The sequence below is a fragment of the Nomascus leucogenys genome, chromosome 21 (assembly GCF_006542625.1).
Source record: "Nomascus leucogenys isolate Asia chromosome 21, Asia_NLE_v1, whole genome shotgun sequence".
NCBI lineage: Eukaryota > Metazoa > Chordata > Mammalia > Primates > Hylobatidae > Nomascus > Nomascus leucogenys.
Genome location: NC_044401.1, coordinates 67,941,604 through 67,956,103, shown reverse-complemented (window position 1 = coordinate 67,956,103; position 14,500 = coordinate 67,941,604). Strand labels below are relative to the sequence as shown.

At 45.2% G+C, this 14,500-nt stretch overlaps 1 long non-coding RNA gene across 1 annotated transcript; it reads left to right on the top strand.

Annotated features, from left to right (window-relative positions):
• Positions 1-7,993: 7,993 nt before the first annotated feature.
• LOC115832036 lies at positions 7,994-12,946 on the top strand. Its single transcript, XR_004027509.1, has 3 exons — positions 7,994-8,282; positions 8,385-8,497; positions 12,381-12,946. It is a non-coding gene; the product is annotated as an uncharacterized LOC115832036 (long non-coding RNA).
• The last annotated feature ends 1,554 nt before the right edge of the window (positions 12,947-14,500 follow it).

Below are 14,500 nucleotides of genomic sequence, written 5' to 3'. Positions count from 1 at the left end.
CTACTCGGGAGGCTGACGTGGGAAGATCACTTGAGCACAGGAGGCGGAGGTTGTAGTGAGATGAGATCATGCCACTGCACTCCCGCCTGGGCAACAGAGTGAGACTCTGTTTCAAAGAGAAAAAAAAAATTGTTTGAACCCCATGGTTTTAGTGTAGATGCTGGTTAGAAGCACTAGCCAAGAAACGTCCAGTATAAATGTTTCCACAGATACATAAGACACATTCGAAGTCTACATTTGACTTCCTTCCCCGCATTAGCTTCACTCACACGGGCTTCCTGGCTGTTTCTAAAACAGTTCCCTACCTTCAGGGCCTCAGAGCCTTTGCACTTACTGCTCCCTTGGCTTGGAATGCTCTTTGCGCAGATACCCACATTCATTGTCAGCTGCCTCAATTCCTTCAGGTCTTTACGCAAAGGTCACTTCCTCACTGAGATTTTCCTTGGTCACGCAATCTACATCTACATGTGTTTTGTTTCTTTTCCTTTTCTTTCTTTTTTTTTTTTTTTTTTGAGACAGTCTTGCTTTGTTACCCAGGCTGGAGTGCAGTGGCATAATCACGGCGCGGCTCACTATAGCCTCAACCTCCCGAACTCAGACGATCTTCCACCTCAGCCTCCTGGGTAGCTGAGACTACAGGCACGTAATACCACACCCAGCTAATTTTTGTATTTTTTTTTTTTTTTTTTTTAAGTTGAGAGAGGGTTTCACCATGTTGCCCGGGCTGGTCTGGAGCTCCTGGGCTCAAGCGATCCTCCATCCTCAGCTTCCCAAATTGCTGGGATTATTGGCGTGAGGCACTGCACCCGGCCCAATCTAAAAATTTCATACACTAACCCAAACCTGATGTCCCATGTCCCTGTGTCCTGCTCTACTTTTCTCTCCCTAGCATACCCTAACTTTGGCTCTTATAATGAGGAGACTTTTTCTCTAACATACCCCACAGTTCAGCTATCTTGTTTAAGCAGATCCTTGCCCCAGTAGAATATATGCTTCATGATGGCAGGGATTTTATTTTTCTGTTGCGTTCCCCCCACCATCCCACCCAGTATATATCAAGTGCCTAGAACACTGACTAGTGTACATTTGTTGACAAAAAATCTTTCATGTAACAATATATTGAGTAGCAACTAGCTATCATGCTCATGCCAGGGACTGGAAGATCAGATAAACAAAATAGACTTCGTTCCTAATCTTTTGGAATTTACCACCTAGTTGAGGAGCCAGACATTATACAAGTAATTACAATTGTGACAATTGCTACAAAGACAAAATACGAGATGAGAGGTGAGAGGGTACTAAGAGAGGGAGGGTGTTGATGTAGCTGGTGGAGCCGGGAACTCCCCTGAAAAAGTTGTTGCCCACAAGAAAAAAAGGCAAAAGCAGTCAGATGTCTGGCGCTTTGGAGGAGCTAAAGGCAAGCAGCTGTGGCCAGAGTCCCGCCAGAGAGGAGAAATGAGGCTGGAGAGGCAGGTGCTGGATAGATCCATATGGCAGTGTATGGAGTGAGTTGGGAGTGAGGTCTTTATCCTGAATGCGATGGAAGCCACTGATGAGTTTACAAGAATATGTCTACCTGGGACTGTCATAGTGTCTGCCGTAAAGAATTAAATGCTAGAGAAGCAGACTCCTTAAAGGAGTGGAGGTAGTGGAAGGACCTTTAAAATGGCCCAGATTCAGACCATGAAGGGCAGCTCAAGAAAGAAGTGAAAGCCACTGAGGCTTGCCAATGGGAAGGGCTGGAAAGTTATCAACTCAGGCTTCCTCCTGCCTTTAAATTTGCAAGTGCTACTCCCCAGAGGGAAACCTGAATACTCACTAAGCCTAGGACTTTGAACCTTAGGATTCGCCAATGAACGTATTATAAACAAGTGAGAGAAAAAAGGTTTGCTCCAAACACCTCAGTGCTTACCCCTGCCCCACCCATGATACACCTTCTTATGTTCTGAGTCCCACACCCTGATCTGGGGTGACATTTTCAACAATCCTCAGTGAAATGAGAAAAATAAGGGGTAAACGTATGAGTACTTTCCTATGACCAGATAAATTACCAATGGTTGATTCTTGGGAAAGACTGTTTTTTATTCTTAGATGATGTTCTTTCACTTTTTTCTTTTTCAGAGGTTTAGGTAATTTAAGCATCCCTTCTTTAATGGAATGATGGCAATAGTATGTGGCAGTTGCCTTTCCTAAAATGTCCTCAATTGGCCAAATCACCAGTTGGCAATTCGGTGTTGATTTCTCAATTCTCTCCCCTCGCTGATTTTATCCTTGAAGTTTTAAGGGCACTGAGACCTAAATGATCTTAATGAAGCTTTCTGAGTTATGTGTGATTGAGGGGAAGAGGAAGGAGAAAACAGTATCACGAGGAATGACTGAAAAAGCCACCCAAGAAGGAGTGAAGCCAGAAAGGTTAAAATGTCAATCCTAATCGCTAGGAATTAATGCCCTATTTTGCACATAATATTCCTTCAGTGGCTCAAAAGAGAAAACTGTTGCTTGGAGCAACTACCTACCTGGAGCTGGAGGGTCTTAGGAACTGGGGAGAACCCAGCTCATTTCACTTAAAGCCTGAGGCTTGTGCTGGTATCACTGGGGACATCTGGAGACTAATGCTGAAGATAAGATTAACTTCTAAAGAAGCTCCCCTGGAGTCAGAGCGAGATGGAACTTCCCTGACCATCTGTGTTGAACCTTCACCAGATTTTGCAACCTGGTGACATTTTACAGTGTCATCTGTGCACGTGCTTATCAGAGATGTGAAGTTTCATTGATCTGCCTCTTCCACAGTAGAAACATCACAAGTCAAAATTGTCCTGGCTTATACGTCACACCCTTGACAAAAATTAACTCAAACTGTATCATAGACCAACATGTGAAACCTAAACCTATAAAACTTCCAGAAGAAAATATAGGAGAAAATCTTTGTGGCCTTGGGTAGGCAAAGGTTTCCTAGATGTGAAACGAAAAGCATGATCCATAAAAGAAGAAGTTGATAGCTTCTACATCATCAAAGTTAAAAACTTACCTCTGAAAGACACTGTTAATAATATGAAAGGACAAATCAAAGACAGAGAAAATATTTGCAAGGCGCATATCTGATAAAGGACTTACATCCAGAATATATGAAGAACTTTTACTGTTCAATAAGAAGACAAGCCACCTAATGAAAACATGAACAAGAGATGTGAGTGGACATTCCACCAAAAGACACACGAATGCACAATAGGTACATGGAAAGATGCTCAACATCATTATTTATTAGGGAAATGCAAATTAAAACCACAAAGAGACACCACTGCACATCAGAATGGCAAAAAAAAAAAAAAAAAAACACCTGACAATCCCGAGTGCTGGAGACGATGTGGAGTGACCCTCACACATTGCCAGTGGGAGTGCAATATGGTAGAGTTCCTCTGGAAAAACAGTTTGGCATTTTCTTACAAAGTTAAACATACACTCACCATATGAGCCAGCAATCCCACTCCCAGGGATTTACCAAAAGAAATGAAGACATATGTTCACATAAAAACCTGTGTTCAGATATTTATAGCAGCTTTATTCATAATCACCAAAACTTGGAAACAACCCAAATGCCCTTTAACTGGCGATATGATAAACAAATTGTGGCACATCCATATCATGGAATACTACTCATCAATTAAAAGGAACACACTACTGATCTATGTAATGTGGATGAATCTCAAATACATTATCCTAAGTGAAAGATCACAGTCTCAAAAGGTCACATGCTGTGTGGTTCCATTTACGTAACTTTCTGGAAAAGGCAAAACTAGAGGGATAGAGAACAGATCAGTGGTTGCCAAGGACTGGGGTGGAGGGAGCATTTGACTACAAAGGAATGGCAGCAAAAAAGAATGCAGCGGGTGGAAGTTATCTACATCTTGACTATGGAGGTACTTACAAGATAGAATGCCTTTGTCAAAACTCAGACCTGTACACCAAAAAGAGTAAATTTTGCTAGTTAGGAGGCTGAGGCAGGAAGATTGCTTGAGCCTAGAAATTCGAGGCTGCAGTGAGCTATGATCATGCCACTGCACTCCAACCTGAGAGACAGAACAAGAACCTGTCTCTGAAAAAAGGTAAGTAAATTTTACTGTATATAAGTTACATCTCAATAACTCTGGATTGAAAAGTTCCCTAAGTATCTACATTCCATATTCCTTCCCCTCTTAAAGTAATAACCATAAGACCTAGCATCGTGTAGCTTTGCTGTCTGCCTGGCACTGTGAATAATCCTGTCCTTTCCAGAGTATTCTTCTTTTCAGTAATTTATCCAGTTACTCAGGCCATAATCCTTAGAGTTATCCTTGACTTCTCTCTTTTTCTTATACCCTACATCAGTCCAGCCTTTGCACTTGGCCTTCAGTATATATCCTGAATCTGACCACTTCCCATTATCTCTATTGCTGTCACTCCAGTCCAACATAGAATTACTTCTCAGCCTCCTAACTGAAAAGTGGAGGACTTCTAGTCTTCTCTTCTTGCACCCTGTACTGTCAGGATATGCATGGTTATGCTATGGTAGCCCTCCCAAATCTTCGTGATTTATCCCAACAAAGTGATTAAAGGGATTTCTTGCTAAAGCCACTTGTCTGCAGGTCAACACTTCCACCCTGTCTCTCCTCACTCTTTGGACCTAGGCTGTGATGGCCTGAATGTGTCCCCCACAATTCATGTGTTGGAAATTTAATTCCCAATGCAACAGTGTTGGGAAGTAAGGCCTTTGCAGAGGTGTTTAGGTCATGAGGGCTCTATTCTCATGAATGGATTAATGCTGCTATAAAAGGGCATGGCAGAGGGAGTTCATCCTCTTTGCCCTACTGCATTCTGCCATGTGAGGACACAGCGTTCCTCCCCTCTGGAGGATACAGTGTTCAAGGTGCCACCTTGGGAGCAGAGAGCAGCCCTCAGTAAATGCTAGCACCTTGATCTTGGACTTCCCTGCCTCCAGAACTGTGAGACAATAAATTTCTCTTCTTTATAAACTACCCAGCAGTCTTGGGTATTTTGTGATAGCAGCACAAACAAAGACCCAGGCTTTCTGAGCTGCATCCACCTTGAACATCATCGGTGGCTGTAAAGGGGCTCTGGAGGCACGCATTCTGGCAACCAGCTGCCTGGCCTGGAAGTGACCCAGTGACCTGTGCTCACAACTCATTGGTCAGAGTCTCATGGCCACGCTGCACAACAGGAAGCATAAACAGGAAGCCAGCATGTGCCCAGGAGGTAGAGAGCAAGAAATATTTGGCCATCGGCCTTCTGATTACCATGATTCTTTAAAATCTTCTCTCAAAACCACGTCAAGAGATCCTTTTAAGATGCTGATGACTCACCTGCACAAAATCCTCGAATGACTTTCATGACATTTAGATGAAAATCCAGAATCTTGACCCTGGCCTTCAAGACCTGCTAACTTCATCCACCCCTGGCTTCTTCACCCCCAGCTCAGCTCTAGGAACTTGGGCCCCTTGCTGTTTCCTGCCACGCCCGGCCCGTCCTCAGGGGCCTGTTCCAGTTTGGGCCTTGTGAATATTCAGGTGAGTGGTTCTCTATGATGGTATGATTTCCTTCATTTTTTCCGTATTTTTTTTTTTTTTTTTGAGATGGAGTTTTGCTCTTTGTTGCCCAGGCTAGAGTGCAATGGTGTGATCTCGGCTCACTGCAACCTCTGCCTCCTGGGTTCAAGCAATACTCCTGCCTCAGCCTCCCAAGTAGCTGGGATTACAGGTGTGTGCCACCACGCCTGGCTAATTTTGTATTTTAGTAGAGACAGGCTTTCTCCATGTTTCTCAGGCTAGTCTCGAACTCCCAACCTCAGGTGATCTGCCCACTTCGGCCTCCCAAAGTGCTGGGAATACAGGCATGAGCCACTGCGCCCAGCCATGTTTTTTGTTGTTATTGTGATTATTGTTGTTTGTTTTTTGAGACAGGGTCTCACTCTGTTCCCAGGGCCGGAGTGCAGGGGTGTGATATCAGCTCACTGCAGCCTTGACTTCCTGGGCACAAGTGATCCTCCCACCTCAGCCTCCCAAGTAGCTGGGACTACAGGCATATACCACCATGCCCAGCTACTTTTTGTATTTCTTGTAGAGACGAGATTTCACCCTGTTGCCCAGGATGGTCTCGAACTCCTGGGTTCAAGCAATTCACCTGCCTCAGTCTCCCAAAGAGCTGGGACTATAGGCATAAGTCACTGTGCCTAGCCATTTCTGCAATGTGTATTAAAGCCCTGGGCCCAGAAATTGCTTCCCCAGCAGCTTGTTCTTTTTTTAATTATTATTTTATATTTGAGACAGGGGTCTATTTTTCTCAGGCTGGTCTCGAACTCCTGAGCTCAAGAGATCCTCCTGTCTTGGCCTCCTTAGTATCTGGGACTACAGGCACACACCATTGTGCTTGGCTACTGGCAGCTTGTCCTTGATACTTGAATTTCCACCCTTAGAGTCAGAGTCATAGAATGTTGAAGATGGAATGAAGAGTTAAGACCGTCCATCTAGTACTGTCTTAGTTCAGAGGCAAAAACCTTCCAGGGGCAGAGAGATCACAGAGGGCCTTCACATACATTGTTGCTTCTCACAGCTGCCTCTGTGTGAATTACCACTGACACTGGCAGGGTATGTAGTTCATCCAAGTTCATTCCTGCAACTCTCCAGGTTTTGTACCTGGACTTCAAAACCTGCTTTTCTGATTGCAGATTCTATCATGCCACAAATGGAATCCCTAGAACTTAAATATCCTGACATTCATTAAGAGTAAGGTTAAAAAAGAGACTTACCCACAGGAACATCTAATAATGTTAGGGTCTATGTACACATTGTTATGAGCTGAACTGTGTCCCCATCCCCACTCCCAAATCAATATGTTGAAGCCCTAATCCTGGCTACCTCAGAGTGTGACTGTATTAAAGATAGAGTCTTTAAAGAGGTGATTAAGTTAAAATAATGCCATTTGGGTGAACCCAGTCTGACTGGTATCCCTATAAGAAGAGGAAATTTAGACACTCTACATAGAAAAATGAAGACAAATGCACACACAGAGGAAAGACCACGTAAAGACACAGCAAGAAGGTGGCCTTCTGCAACCCAAGGAGAGAGGCCTCAGGAGAAATCAAACCTGCTGACACCTTGATCTTGGACTTCTAGGTCCTGAACTGCGAGGAAATAAATCTCTGTTGTTTAAGTTGCACAGTTTGAGTTATTTGTTACAGCACACCCAGCAAACTTATCCACACATCATGAGTTTGTGGGTAGCTAAAGAGAGGCTGCCCTGGCTGGGTGCAGAGGTTCACACCTGTAATTCCAGCACTTTGGAATGCCGAGGTGGGTGGATGGCTTGAGCTCAGGAGTTCAAGACCAGCCTGGCCAACATGACAAAACCCTGTCTCTACAGAAGATACAAGAATTAGCTGGGCATGGTGGTGCATGCTTGTAATCAGCTACTCAGGAGGCTGTGGTGGGAGGATTGCTTGAGCCAGGGAGGTCAAGGATGCAGTGAGCTGAGATCATGCTACTGCACTCCAACCTGGGCAACAGAGTGAGACCCTGCCAAAAAACAAAAACAGGAGAGAGGCTGCCTATGAGATAATAATAACCAACATATATGGAGTGCTTACTCAGACAAGGTGCTAAGCACTTTAGGTGTTAACTAATGAACTAATAACTCAATGAATATTAACAATAAGCATATGAGGTAGATTACATTACAGTGCCCCTTTTATAAATTAGGAAGTTAAGAAGCAGTAAAGTTAAGTCACTTACCCTGAGTCGCACATCTGGAAAGTGACTGGGCTAGACTTGAAGCGAGGCAGCTTGGGCTCCAGAGTCCAGGCGCTGAAGGAATTAGTCAGTCAGTTATGATCATTTGTATCTTCCAGATGCGGAAAGTAAGACTTAGACACTGGTCCAACCCCACAGCCAGGGTGTGGCAGAACCAGAATTTCCAGTTCTTTGTACTTCATCACAAACCGAATCCCTGGAACTCAAGAATCCTGAAAGTTGTTAACTGAAGGAAGGAAAGGGGCCTACCTGGAGGAGGAAGGGCAAAAATCTATTTATACACAAAATGGCTTTGCAAGGGAGAGAGGCACCTGATATAAAAGTTTTGGGTCACTTGAAGCATGACAGGAAGATGGTAAATTGGAGCCAGAATCTGAGAAAGCTGGGAAGAGGGGAAGTACCAATTGCAGAGCTTTGAAGGGTGCCATATCCCTCACCGCTTGAGAGCCTCTCCTCCCTGCTGCTATCGCCAAGAGAAGAGAGGTAGGGTATCTTGCCCAAGTTCACACAACTAGGAAGACAGTTGGCGGCATGCATTCAGGTCTCCTGACTCCAAGTCCATTCTCTTTTTACTTTTATTTTTAGTCTTGACAGATATTTATGAAGTACCGACTATGAGCCAGATACCACGTGCTGACAATATAAGGATCACGGACACTGCAGGCCTCACAGTCTGGAAGAAGGAGGCACATGAGCAGGTGATGGGAACAGGGAGGTGGCTGGGTGACTGGTCACTGTCACCCTATGTTCTTTTGTCTGCCAGTGTTTTCCCCTTTCTCAAGCAGACTGTTGATGCTCCCCGTCTTAGGAAACGTGGCAGAGGAGATGCAAAAACGGCCCATCAATCTCTTCCTCTCATGTTCCCTGATCCATAATTCTAAACTCCCGAAGTCCCTGGTAGGAGAACTGAGAGGAGGTGTGGGATAGACAAATGTTTGGAAGGACGAAGGTCAGGGGAGTTCTTCCTCCAGGCACTGGGGGAGGAGAGAAGATGAAGAGTTCATAAGGTAGAGGGGGCTGTGGGCCAGAGAGGAGGGGGAGCCTGCCTACAAATGGGGCTCTGGGAAGGTGGCCGGACCCCAGATCAGGAGTGGCAGTGGTTGTGTCTATGTAGAGGCCACTGTGCAGAGCTTCCAGGATCTCTAGCCTGGGTTGGGCATTGCCAAGACGGCTCCTGGACTTGAAGGAGCCATGAAGGGGAATCTAGGGATATCTCTATGGCAACCTGTGATTAACACATGCCCTGAGACCAGATAGACACCCCCCTTAGCACTGAAATTGAGTCAGGATATGGGTTCAAAATAAAAATCAAGGAGAGAGAGACAGAGAGAGAGAGAACAATAAGGAAAGACATTTCTGGCATGCCTGAAATTCCTACCTGTTATGTTATGAGAGACACAAATCAAAGTGCGTGGGAGCATACTGGCCAACCAGTATGGTTCAGGGAAACAAGTCAGGAAGGGCATCCAAGGTCAGGGAACAGCACATGTGGTGACACTAAGGAGAAGAGCCTTGTGGACTGCAAGGCAACCAGTGTGCTGGAACGTGGAGTGCACGTGGATTGGTGGATGTGAGCATCCAGAGTGGTAAGCTCTGCCTTGAAGCACCTTACGAACCATGCTGATTGGTTGGATTTTATCTTGAAGACAACAGTGGGCTATTCACTGATGATGGTTAGATTTTATCTTGAAGACAGTGATGGCCTATTCACAGACTATAATTGGGAAATTTATAGAATTTACATTGAATTTTTAAAATGTCTTTAGGAACAATGCAGATAGCAGTAGCTTGGGTCAGAGTGAGAAAGGGAAGAGAAGACCAGTAAAAATAACAAATAACTGAAAAAGACATGGAGAGGGTTTCTGGAAAAAAATGAAGAGATTTCCAACAGTAAAAGCTGCTGGACTTAATTCATGATTGGACACTCTGGATAAGGCAGAGGGAGGAGTCAAGGATAATACCCAGGTTTCTGACTTGGGTGACGGAGTGGATCGTGGTGCTATTCACAGAGATAGAGTCACAGGAGGAGAGGCTGTTTAGAGGAGGAAATATTGACCTAAGTTATAGATGTGATGAATTCAGTGTGTTATTTGGGATGCTTGTGGCTGCAAGTAGCAACCACCACAGCAACAACAAACCCATACAAACCGTGAGGAAATGTATTATTAATATTCAACATAGTTGAAAGCTCCAGTCCCAGATGAGGTACAATCAACTTGTTCGTAAGCACACAGATTCCATCCTTTTCTTACTAGCTTCGACCTGGCATTGGTTCTCCTCATGGCTGCAGACAGTTGTCACCACTCCAATATTACAAGGTGCAGCATTGAAAGGAAGAAGAGGGACCATTTTTTCATGTGTCTTCTTAGGAGGGAGAAAAACCTTTCCCAGACGTCCCCAGCAATCTTCCCCTTCATGTCTTACTGGCAGAATTGGGTCATGAGCCCACTCCTAAAATAATCACTGGCTTTAGCCAACCATCAGGAATGAAATGGCAGTTGGGGAGTACACCACCCCACCTCTACAAGGAGGCTGTGTCACATGCAAATGGAGATAGCATGAAAACAGTTGGAAATCAGCATCAGAAGACAGATTTTGGCTGAAGATATCATAGAGGAGTTAACTACAGGAAAGGCTGAGAAGAAGCCCCAGCTGAGACAGGGGCAGAGAGGAGAAAAAGGAGCCAAACACAGAACTCTGGAGAACACCTCTATTTAAGGGAGGGGCTACTTGAGAAGGCGACATTAGAGTTTAATAGCTGAGAACTTGACTCTGGATTCAAACAGACCTAGGTTAGGATTGCCATTCCTGCTACTCATTAGCTATGCGACCTTGGGTGAGGATCCCTTAATCACTCAGAGCCTTAGTTTTCCTATCTTTTTTTAAAATTTGATTTATTTTTTTCTGAGATGGAGTCTTGCTCTGTCACCCAGGCTGGAGTGCAGTGATATGATCTCGGCTCACTGCAACCTCTGCCTCCCTGGTTCAAATGATTCTTGGGCCTCAGCCTCCCAAGTAGCTGTGATTACAGGCATGTGCCACCATGCCCAGCTAATTTTTGTATTTTTAGTAGAGATGGGGTGTCACCATGTTGGCCAGGCTGGTCTGGAACTCCTGACCTCAAGTGATCCGCCCGCTTCGGCCTCCCAAAGTGCTGGGATTACAGGCATGAGCCATCACTGATGTTTTCTTATCTTTAGAATGAAACCAATAAGTCCAGGAATGCTATGAATTGTTGATACAAAGATGCATACAAAGCCTAAGCACAAAGCCTTCAGTCCACAGTTGCTACCCCATAGCTGTTGAGGAAAAAGAGAGCAGCCTAGGAGAGGGTCTTAGAAGGAGTGATGGAGAAAGCTAGAGGATAGCCAGGATGGGATGGTGTCATTGAAGCCACAGGGTAAGAGAACGTCAAGGAGGACAGAATTGGCAATTATGTCATCTGGCTGAAGAGAGGTCAGGTCAGAAGAGGGCTGAAAAATGCCCTTTGGATTTAGCAATTAGAAGGTCACTGGTACCCTTGACAAGAACACTTTGAGTGGAGTGCTGGGGCTGGAAGCCAGGAAGCAGGGGTCAGCAGTCAAGCCCGGAATCCAAGCCGTCTGGCTGCCAACGTCAGTGTTCTCTTCGCTATGCCAGGAGCTGCTTCCTTTTGAGAATTCCCATTGAAGTCATGCCTCAAAAATACTCATTTGGGGAGCAGTAAACAGTAGGATTCCACAATCTGTGAATGAAAATGGCCCCTCTTCATCTTTTTAAGTTTTTTTTTTGTGGATAAACCGAAGGTGGTTGTTTCCTTTCATTAGAAATATGTAACATCGTTTTGGCGGGTTGGTATTTACCATTTTATTGATATATGCTTCTTTCTTATATAACATATTTTGCAAAAATAAAAACAAACAAAACAAAACCCAAACAACATATGTGCTTTGCATGAAACTCAGAAAGTTCAGACCCCTCGCTCTGCGTACGTGTTTGAGGCAAAGTATGGGACTAGGAAAACTCTAGGAGAACCGTGCCACTTGGGAAATCCTCCTTTAATAAATGATAGCAGTTGCATTTGAGATTGATTTGGTCATACGGATCGTGTTTGTCAGGGCTGTCGTTAAAAGCCTAATATTTTCCCCATTGCAGACTGTCTCCGAGTAATCCAAACGTGGGCAGCAGCTAAGCACGGTCAATTTCATGACCTCCTTCCTGCTACCCACCTCCCCCTCCCGGCTATCTCAACTCCCAAGTGGATTATCCCTCATCCCTAGCAACAACTGCAGCTGCTACTGTTTCTTGACTCTGGCGAAGAAAGTGGGCTTGGGGCCAGGCCTACTGTCCAGGGCTCCCTGTGGAAGATGCTAGAAGAGAGCAGCGCACACTCTCTCACCGTCAGTGACCCGAGTTCATCACCTTGACCAAACATCTGGATTACAACACACAGAGTTCAAAGGTCCAGAGTGTGTGTCTGCACCTGGCCAGGCTGTTTAAACGAAGCTGACCTAAAACCAAACACCAGACCTCGGTCCTGTTATTTATGCGGAAGATTGGATGCCAAATATAAATAATAACTACAGCATCTTTTCTCCACAGGCTTTGTGATTAGAGGATGCATATAAAGGATGCATATTCACCATCTACTGTGCATGAAGAGCTACCCACCTCTACTCTGAGTACCAGACTCTTCTCCCTAGCCGGCAGATTTCCTTTCTACCAACCGTTTTTTAAAGTTTGTTTGCCTGAAATGTATCGCGACTCCCTTCTGCTGTGGAGCCCTCACTGGCCTCTTCATTTCAGGTCATCAGGTGGAGAGCACGCTGCAGAGAGGACTGTTCCCATGCCCAGGAGAGGCTGGTGAGTGAGCTCCGTGTAATCACCCGCTGGCAGAATGCAGTGCAGGGGGCTGGGGTTACAGTCAGCGAGGAGCGAGGCACAATGATGCTTTGGAGTGGAAGTGAGCTTTCAAATATCAGCAGCCCTGAGTGATTCCTCCACTTAGGGCTAGTGTGTGTGTGATGGGTGTGGCTGAGAGCTGCCAGGGGCACAGCAGGCGTGGCAGTAGAGGGACAAGTTAGACCATGAGGTTGCTGGGCACAGCACTGGACTTGGTTTTTCTGTTTTTAGAAAGAGGCCTCAAAATAGAGCATCATTTTTCCCACGAACATGATTTCACACGTTGTCTTGATTGTCATTGTTATCCAGTGTACTGAGTACTAGGGAACAGGGCCGTGTGTAATAATATTATGAGGGAAGAGAAGACAAGGCTCAAAACCCCGACTAGGATACTTCGGTTAGAGAGAAAGAAATGATCGAATGGGAGCATTCAATCATTCCTTCATTCAACACATACTTACTGAGCATCTATTGTGTGCCAGCACCACGCTGGTTACTAAAGCTATAATGATGATGACAGATGAAGATGCTCCCATCACAGAGCCCACTCTTCCATGAGGTTAGACTGCATGCCTACTGGGTGCCATGCCCTAGGAGTTGCCCTCCTAGATAACAGCCTTTGGAAGCAGATGAGACAATCAGACAAGTCACTTCAAAAATGTGTCATGAGCTGGGCGTGGTGGCTCACGCATATAATCCCAGCTCTTTGGGAGGCCAAGGTGGACAGATCGCTTGAGGTCGGGAGCTTAATACCAGCCTAGCCAACATGGTGAAACCCTGCCTCTACTAAAAATACAAAAATTAGCGAGGCACGGTGGTGGGTGCCCGTAATCCCAGCTACTCAGGAGGCTGAGGCAGGAGAATTGCTTGAACCTGGCAGGTAGATGTTGCAGTGAGCCAAGGTCACACCACTGCACTCCAGCCTGGTGACAGAGTGTGACTCTGTCTCAAAAAATAAAATAAAAATGTGCCATAAGTGTGGTGATCAAGGAAGACCAGGAAGCTATGGATGATAAGAAGGAGACCAGGTCTAGTTTCATAGTTCTCTACTGGGGGCAGTTACTTTCCACAGGTGACATTTACAGTGTCTGAAGACATTTTTGATTGTCACACGGGTTGGCGGAGTTGCTACTGGCATCTAGTAAGCAGAAGCCAGAGATGCTGCTAGACACCTACAAGGCACAGGTCAGCCTCCCACAAAAAGAATTATCCAACTCTGGAGGCCAGTAGTGCTGAGGTTGAGAAACTCAGGTGTGGTCCTTGGGTCAAGTAATGCTTTTGGGAAGAAGTGCAGTTTGACTTGAGAACTGAATGATGCCAGGAGTTCAGAGTGCTGAGAATTGATGTCCACCATCTAATTAGAGGAAATGGTGGAAGGAAAGAAGAATTCACAGGAGCTTGAGCTCAGGATACAGAAACAGTGAGGGGAGGTCGTAGGAGACGAAATGCAAAAATCAGTGTGTACTCAGAGAGACTAGAGGGCCTTCTATGCCATGTTATGAAATGTGGACTTTATTTGGAGGGCATGATGGCTAATACAGTCTCCACATCATACCCCCCTCACATACACACATACCCTCTTGGACATTTTTAAAGCCAGTGAGATGATTCAATTTGCTTTTAGAAAACCCACTCTACCAGCAATGCAGATGATTGGAGAGGGGAGAGATTGGAGGCCGGTGAAACCTTATGCACTATAGAAATGATAAATGGAGGCTGTTGCAGTGAACATGGGGAAGCTGCAATAGACTCCTGAGAATAGAGAAATTTTTATACTTGGTGATTAATTGGATATTGGAAGAGAAGGAATTGCTTAGGAT